Here is a 9,228-nt window from a genome sequence, read left to right on the forward strand (position 1 = left end):
AGCAGGGGAACTTAAGCTCGAAGGTTTCAAAGAGAATACAAAGTCACGGGTCAGGAAATCTGCGCTACCGGCCACCGGCCCCCGCCTCACGGACTGTGTGCCGCTCTCTTGCTCTCTTGCACTCACTCCACCTCCTTTCCATCCGACAAAGGGCAAGACGGCTGCAGGTGCGGCCTGGTCCCCTGCCCGCCCGCCCTCTCAGGCATTTCACGTCCTCACCTTCCCGTGTAACCTCAGCCTCTCCTTGCGAGCCTCCTTGCCAGCAGCCTCTGGACATTCTCTCCTGTCGCCCACAGTGAGCCCTCCCCGGTGACCCCTGCCAACTGCACCACACCTCATTGTCTCAGCCGCGCTCACATTCGTCCACACTCCTCTTGGCTTTTCCTCAGTTCCCACTACTTCTCAAGCCCCTCGGATCCGCCTGTCCTGCTACAACTCTCCTTCGGGTCAACAATGGCTTGGCACATCCATAAATCTGCCGCCTGTCGGTCTGGATCTTTTGGACCTTTCTGTGCCTTGGGCACAGTTAACCATTTTGTTCCTTCTTGAAACACACTTCCGCCGGCCTCCCAAGTGACCACTCTGTTTACCTTCTGATTCTCTGACCACTTTTTCTGAATTTCCTTTGAGAGCTCTTCCTTCTCCAAATCTTTAAACAGTGGAGTTAAACCAAGACTCTGTCCTGGACTCCCTTCTCTTGAGTTCTCCCTCAAAGATCTAACGGCTCCAGTGGCTTCACAGAGATTAATAAAGGCCCAATCCCTATCTCCAGGCCAAATCTCTGCTCTAGTTGCAGTCCTCCACATGAGTCACCTACTTCGTATCTCCACGGGAAGGTTTCACATGGCCCCAGCCTCTACAAATCCAAAATGAATGCATGCTAGGTCTCTTCCTCTCACACAAACAGCTCCTCCCTCCCTCTCTACCCTTCATGAAATGACGCCTCCATGATCAATGAAGCCCTTCATGCTAAAACCTAGAGCTCATCCTTGACCCTTCCCTGTACCTCCCCACTTGCATCTGATGGTGTTGAGCTCTGCCAATCCTGTCTCCTAAATATGTCCCCACCCGACCTACTCTTGTCCATCTCCACTCCCTCCATCCTACCCAAAGCACCTGTAACTTTCACTGTGTGACACTCCCCAAAACATCTTAAGGATGTTCTCCCTCTGTCCTTGCCACCATGTAGCAGATGATAGTGGGAACCCAGCTTCAACTTAAATCCCTGAAGTTGGGATCCTTAGCATGGTGTGGCAGGTTGCAGCAACCGGGCCCCAGCCTCCACGGGGTCTCGCCTCCACCCAGTCCTCCCCTTGGCTGCTGGGCTCCAGATCTGTGCGTGGCTGCATTTCTTATCATCTTGGGCACCAAATTCCTCCCAGTCAGGAGTCTTCTGCCATGAGATCTGCCTGGCCCGAGACACTCCCCTCTCCTCCCCTGCCTCTTCCGTTCTTCCTCCCCTCACGCTTTCCTCTGCCGCCCAGCCCAGCCTGGCCAATTCTGCTCACACTTCAGAATCTCACCTTTAACATCACTCCCACTGGGATGTATTCCCGATTGCCCCCAGCCCCAGAGGGGGTTATATATTTCTAGGTATTTACAGCATTTCTTCATAGCACCACACTGGTAATTAGTTATTTAATTATTGCTAAGTGGATATCTGCTCTCCTAAACTACAGACTCCAGGAAAGCAGAAACCTGTGCCTTCCTAGAACCCACTGCAGTGCTGGTATTAGCAGACACTCAATAAATATTTGTTGAATGAATGAATGAATGAATGAACCCTCAACTCAGATGATCATGTGGATGAGAGTTGAGGAGAGCCTCTCAGGCACCTCTTCAAAGCTCGAGGCCTCATGAGTCCTGGATCCTGCTCTTCTTCATAGATTCTGAGGATGGCAGCCACACATCCCAGTTTGCCCAGAACAGCCCCAGTTTACACCTGTTTTTCAGACATAATTAGTGGGTCTCCTCTTTCACTCTCAAAGGGGTCCTGGTTTGAACTTTAAAACCACAGTCACCAGTACTCCAACCACCTTGATACAGGCACAGCATGACAATGCTGCCAAAATGCCTCTTGTCCTCAACCCCAGGGAGGTCATTGGTTAACATCACCAGGTGTCCACACTGACACATGAGTGGGTGGAGCCTGGAGTGTAGGGAGCTGGACCCCAGCGTGAGACCAGAGCCAATATGTGGATTCTTCCCCTTTCTCATTGCTAAGGGGACATCACAGGGCTTGGCTGTCATGGCCTGTCAGAGGCACAGTCCCATGGATTGGGGACGTCAATCGTGATTAATAACAGCAAGAAGCCCACTGCTATGGACTCCTCTGCCTCACTCCTCTTTATCCCTGCCCCCTCCTTCCTTCTGCCTCCAGCTTTGATTTCTAGAGAACGCAGGCTAAAACCAGGACTTACTTCCATGGGACCCCAAAGGGAAGAACTGAATATAAAGAGTGGAAGAGAGCAAGTATGAGAAGGCGCACTTGCGTCAGTAAAAGACCTGCCTAGCACCAAGTACGAGCTTGTCCCTCTTCAGAGGTAATGAGTTCTCTGTCACCAGAAGTGCTGAGGCTGAGGCTATATATACTCTCAGCAGAGCACCGTGAAGAGGGTTCTAACACCAGACAGGCCTGGGCAGACTTCTACTTGTCTTCAGACCTGAGGTTCCCACAGCTCTACATGGGGGAAAAGTAATCTCACATGCTACTGTGGTTAGAGAAAATAACTGGCATGTGGACAAACAGCTATTGGGTTTACCAACCTTGTCCAGAGAGCCGTTTTTCCACAAAAATTTTGGCTTACCGTGTGCCCAAATGAAGGTCTAGTGGCGAAAAGATCAAGGCTTCATAAAGACAAAACACACACACAAAAAAAAAATAATAATGACAAAACACAGATAGCTCCCCCAAACATCCCTAGTTGTCATAAACACACACCATCCATCTAAAAAATACTTTCTCAAAGACCCCACTGGCTGTGGGGTTGTTTTTTTTTTTTTTTTTTTTTCCAAATTAACAATTCTACACTGGTCCATTTTATTTTTAATTTTAATTTTCTGAAAGCTCTGGACGTTCAAAGATAAAGGTCACATCAGCCTCCCGTACTAATGAGACGGAGTTTGGGGGTTGTTTTTGAACATGGGGAACTGCCCTCTCTCAGGGAAGCCTTGCAAAGCCCCATGGGCCCAGAGCATCAAAGCCTTGTGGCCTCAGTGCAGTGACCGTGACTGTGACCGGGGAGCGGCCCCCGGCCCGCGAGCGCCCGCCCAGGCAACACACACAACCACCTGGTAAGTCTACAAAGAGAGACGCCACGGTTGGGGGACCCCGGGGCCACCCAGTGTAGAAGGTGCATGCTGCAAGGGTGGGGCAGTGGCCCCGTGGTTGCAGCCGCGGTTCAGGTGAGGCCCTACTCCCACCACGACTGGAGGCAGGGCCCGCACATTTCTGCCAAGGGGACCAAGAAGTGAGGCCAGGGCCCAGGATCCTCGGCTTGCCAGCACCAGTGTCCCTGGGGGCCTGGGGGGCTGGACTGAGAAGGCCAGGCGGAGCCCCGCTCAAGCAAGCTACAGTGACTTGACAGGGAAAAAGAAGGGGTGGGGGGCAGATGCATGCCCTGATGCCCTTGGTGGGCACATGGGCACCCAGACCCTGGATAGAAGGCTCACAATGACCCTTTCTGAGCCCCCTGAAGTGGCCTGAGACCATCTGACTCACTGGGCCCCAGTTATGATTAGCTCCCAAAGGAGGGAAGAGAAGTGTGTGGGTGGGAACCAGCAGAGGTGCCAGTGGGAGCAGCTGAGGAAGATGCATTGGCACTACCCTCCCACCCCACGTCCGCCCCAGGGGCTTGGGGCATGTGCTTCCCTCTTATTTTTATTCATGTATACATTTGCCATTCACAGGGAATGTGTCCTACATCCATCCAGAAAGCCCCCGCTTCGACACCCCTGTGAAGCATATAATTCTTGCTTGGGGGGGACACAGGAGGGTGAGTATCAGCCCAAGCACTCACTGAAACAATTTTGTGAATCAGCTCTTCCATTTCTTCTGTGGACTGCATGTTGAAATTGTACCCAATATGGCCTAAAATTAAACTTTTTTGCAGAATTAAACTTCTGCTCGCTCATTGCCCTCCTCACCTCTGTCACTAGATTGCTTTTCCAGGCCAGTTCTCACAGATGAATGATGCCCTGCATTTGGAGCATTCACATGAGCAACGAGCAGGGAACAGCAGGTGGAACCCAGCCTTATGCCTCTGCTCTCCAGCTACGGGGCGCCCCTCTTCGCCCACGCCTCCTGACCCAATTCTCAGTGACATCTCTATACCTCTCACCTTTGCACCTTTTCTCTGTCCTGGAAAGAATGACACCTCTTATGGCAAAGGATGGAGCTACCAATGTCAGTAAATGTTCAGAAAGCCAAGTGGAAGCCACCTGATGTTGGGGACAGTGCTGGCCTCAAAGGACGGCAGTCCAAATTTGGAGCTGAGAGGGAGCCTTACGTAGCCCCTACCTCATTCTGTATTCACAGGTACGAGAGCAGAGGGTGTCTAGGGGACTTGCTCCCTTAGAGGATACATAAAAATACTTGCCCAAGGATGCACGGCTGCTTAGTGGCAGCAATGGAACTAGAATCCAAATCAAAGCTGGCCTCATGTCACATGCTCCCAATTTTTACATAGCATGTAAGAGCCAATTCACAGTGCCCCGCGGAAGCTTGTTACTCCAGACGCCGTCCTCTCCAGTCGGTGTCTCCCAAACGATAGTCGACCACATTCAATCACCTATGAGTGAATGCTCTCCTGGCACTTCCTGTGTACCCGGCACTTTGGAGAAGGGGGTCAAAGGAAGGGCAGGCTGTTCCGGTGCTCAAGAGCTTACAATCTAGTTGGAGAAACAAGACATTTGTCCGATAGGCTTTACTGGGTGACCACGTGCCAGGCACCGCCGCAGGCACCACTAGACCGAGCGAAAACTAAGCCTCACTGCGCTTCCCACCCAATGGGGGAGACATGGCAAAAGCAGACAAATAAGATGAGTCAAAGTGGAAATGATGAAGGGTGATGTGGCTGGCGGTGTCTGTACCACTCTCAAAGACGGAGGAGAGCGGGCGGGCCACCATCTCTCCTCTGAGGTGTGATATGTGAGCTGATGAGTCTCGTAACCACAAGGGGCACGGCCCTAGAGAATGGGCTTCCCAGGCAGAGGGACAAGGAGGCTCAGGTTGGCTGTGCCCCATGCACAGGCCAAAGGCCAAGGGCCAAAGGAGCAGGTAACCCAGGAGAAGAAGAGTCTGAGTTGAGCTCAAAGAGTCAGGCACAAACCAGACCATGCAGAGCTCTTAAGCCCAGGTGAGGGATTTGGATTTTGTGTAGGGGAAGGGCATCATCTGACCCTATTCTCACAGAGCTGACCGAATAGACATCAGCATACGTGCTGTGACAAATGCTCATGCCGTGTCCAGGGAAGGGACTGCATGGAGGTGACAGAGATTGGGGGTGAGGGAGCTGACATTCCTGCCAAAGGGAGCAGAGCCGGGAGTGTCAGAAGTAAAGCGCGTGCCTGTGTGACTTCTGAGATGTACCACGCACGTTTATGACTGGTCTCGGTGGGGACGGGCAGCCTTTGAAGATCCCGAGTCGATTTTGTGGACAGGACCTAAATACCCAGGCGGAATATTTACTTTCACTTTTTGTTAGAAAGGTGGTAGCCCCCGGGAGAGGCCGCTCCTTTGGGAAGAGGAGGAACCGCCTTCCAAAATGTGAGGAGAGCAAGTGCAAAGGCACTCACGGGCGGGGTGGCCCGGGAGGGCCCAGGTGAGTCCGGGGAGGGAGGCCGTGCCCGGAGCTCACAGCCAGGTTTCCACGGGGGCATCCGCCTGGGAGGAAGCAGTGGGCGAGCGTGGAGGGGCCCGAGGCCGCCGCCCAGGAGGGCCCGACCGAGGCAGGATGCGGGATGCAGGCGGCGGGCTCGGGAGGCTGCGCACCCAGTCAAGGACGGCTGAGCCGGCGGCTGGCAGGGAAGGGGCCGGGGCGCCCTAAACCACCTCAATATCACACTACTCTGGGCAGGTGGGTCCCGCACACAACTAGTACTCTCTGCATAGCCACTTGGGACTCTTTTTAAAGCGACACGTTGCTTGCACGGTCTCCTTTGCTGTTCACAACAACCCTGTGGGGTAGACAGACCCTGTTCTCACTGCCACTGCGGGTTCGCAGCCACAGGAGGCCCCCCAGGCCGCAGGGCCCCCGACACCGAACCACCGGCCGCTGGGCAGCGGTCGGTGAGACGAACTGAAGGACACTCTGAAGCTGGGAGGGAAAGATGCCTCTAAAAAACTGCTGGTGTTGCCACAGGGTTTCATACACCAAAACATGGATGGCGGCAGGGACCCTGGACTGCCTCCAGCCCCCTTCCCCGGCCTCCTCCCTGACAACAGCCCTGACTTCCTTGTTCTTCCAAACCCTGGAAATCTAGAGCAACTGAGAGGCGTGAACAAAAGGTAGTTTCTTAGATCTGCAGAGCCCCATCTAAGGCCTGGACTCCCCCACCACCACCCCTGGAAGGACCTGGAACCTCACCCCAGCTCCTGCCACCCCCTCAAATGGGCCATGGGAAACCTAAGCCTCCTAACACCTGTGGAGACTCTCAGACAAGTCTCTACTTTGTAGGTGCTCATGCTCTCTGTCCTCGGTAGTCGCCACTCCCCAGGGTCACTGCCACACGCCCCCCACATCCCACCAACCTAAGTCATGAAACTTAACATTTTCTCCAAGTTTCCCCCAAAGAACCAACTTGCACAAAAGCATTGGTGAGCAATATGGATTCTACAAATTATTCAGCCACAAACATGAAATATGAGTATCTGTCCCAATCCTGACACTCCACCTGACAGCCCAGTAAGCCTGGCCTTTGTTCTAGGTCCCTTCCCATCCCCTCAGCACCCAACCTGGTAGGCTCCAGAGTCTGCCCTCTGCATTCCTAATGCAGAACCTTCTTGCCTTCCTATTCCCTCAGCCCAGGGCCATGCACACAAAACTCCACCGCGGTACATGCAAGATACACCAGGGTTGCTTCCACACAAGGCAATTGTGGTCTTACATTACAAATAAGGCCTTTTTTTTTTTTTTTACTTTTTTTATTGTTATTGTCTTATTTTTACTTCTGGATATACACAGAAATACAGGGTTTATTTTTGCTCAAAAAGCAAGGACCCCATTGGGTCCGTGCCTAAAGGAGGACACTAAAAAGCTAGCGGTCAGGTCATCACTTAGCAAGTAATAATTAACTGTTGCTTCTCCTAACCAGGAGGAACTAAGCCCTTCCAACTCCAAACCCACGGCATCTGCTGAAGAGACCAGGTAGTCGGGGTTTCGTAAATTTTTCTATTGTTTCTCCTGACAAGAAGGCAAGCTAAGGAGGTTTCAAAAAGTCAGGAAAGACAGTAGTCTTGAAGGGACTTCAGAGAAAACATTCAGAGAGAAGAAGACCTAGAAGAGGCGTAAACAGGAAATTAAGAAAGAGCAAGATAAAGGGATGTCAAAACTGCTGGAGTTGCTTCGTATCTCCTCAGAGCCTTGAAGAGTCAAGATTGTTCATCATTGCAGAGCTCAATAGAGGTTTGTTCTTCAGAAACAAGAACATGCCAGGTCTGACCTGAGGGGGGCAGCAGGTGCAAAGTGGAGGGGATGGAGGGTGAGGCCTTGCCTGGACTTCCCTCACAGGAAACGTCCCTGAGTGAGAGGATGGCGTTTGCCTGGGATGGGCACTAACACCCATTAACTGGCACAAGCACTGTGCTAGAATACAATATATATCCACCAAATGCCCTTCTGGGCCTAAGCCAAATCATGACCTATAAAATTATTTCAAGCTTCTTCCTAGGGAGAAGTGAATCCCCAAGTCATATTGTGAATCTTTTCTATAAAGTTTTGAATAACATTTTAGTGCTCCCACCCCAGCACCTCCCCGCCAAAACCCCTCAAAATCTCGCTAAGAATAAGAAAAAAGGAACTTCTTGTTTCCATTCATATGAGCTTTCCTTTCCTCTATAGGGGTTTCTTCCTTTTATACCCCTCTCTGCCCTTGTCTCCACCAACCGGCTTTTCTCTCTGACAAATGTGAATAAAGCAAAACAGATCCAAGAAAATAAATGAAGAGGATCTTAATGTCTCCAGGTGCCAGGGAGCAAGGAGGTCGTGTGTGGCACCACCGCCTGGCTGGTTCATGGATCCTTTCTGAACCAAGCATGCCAGGTCTGGATGTCCACAGTAAAGGACAGCTTTCCTCCCCTCAATCTCAGCACAGTCTATCTTTTTTTTTTTCACCCTCAGCCCATATGAAAAAGCTGAGATCTTCTAAAGGACTTTAATAACATGAGTGAATGTGGAAAATCAACAAAGAAACGTCAAAGTTTGCAAAGCTTAGGTTTCCTACCCTGTAGGGGTAATAGCTAGTTATTGCTTTTTGCTTGGACTCTCCACCAAAAAGTTCAGTTTTTAACATCTTTAATGACTTGCCCTGGGTTTACCCTCCCTTCTTCCTGCAAACACTCTAGCAGCAAAAGTCACAAGTTCAGATAAACGCAGAGCCAGGCAAGGGGCATTAAAGGAGTCCAACCTGGCCTCATCAGCAGCTACCATGGCAGTCATCACCTAGCAAAGCCCTCTTTTTGCCCTGGGTGCATACGTGCCCAAGACTGCCTGGTCTTCTAGATTTTTCAAGGGAAGACAGAAACACAAATTTTTGTGTAGATTGCCCCAATGTTTAAATGTCTTTAACCAATTCAAACTTTCATAAAATATTATGTGAACCAACCAAATCATCTCTGCTGGTCAGAGTGGACGGATGAGGCACCAGCTTATAATCTGTGGCTAAAAACCTGAAGCTCCTCATATTGCCTGTGGTTTAGGTTGTTCAAGTACCCACACACTTCCGCACCACACCCTTCGGGGGATAGTGACCTTCCTACAGTAAGAATTGTGGGAGTCCATTTGCACAGAAATATGCAGTTGAAATATGGAAATATTCTGTCTCTCTTTTAAGAAACATTGCAGGATTTTCCTGAAATTGGCTATGGATCTGATTATTATTCAGACTAATGTTTTAAGTAACGTCTTCCTTAGAAAGTTGAGAATTTCCCCCTTTGTTTTTTAGAATGGGGAGCACAATAGGGAAAGGGGTAAATTTGCTTTATTTCTAACTTAGAGCTCCCAAAATATA

This window comes from Canis lupus, chromosome 7 (assembly GCF_011100685.1).
Source record: "Canis lupus familiaris isolate Mischka breed German Shepherd chromosome 7, alternate assembly UU_Cfam_GSD_1.0, whole genome shotgun sequence".
Lineage (NCBI taxonomy): Eukaryota > Metazoa > Chordata > Mammalia > Carnivora > Canidae > Canis > Canis lupus.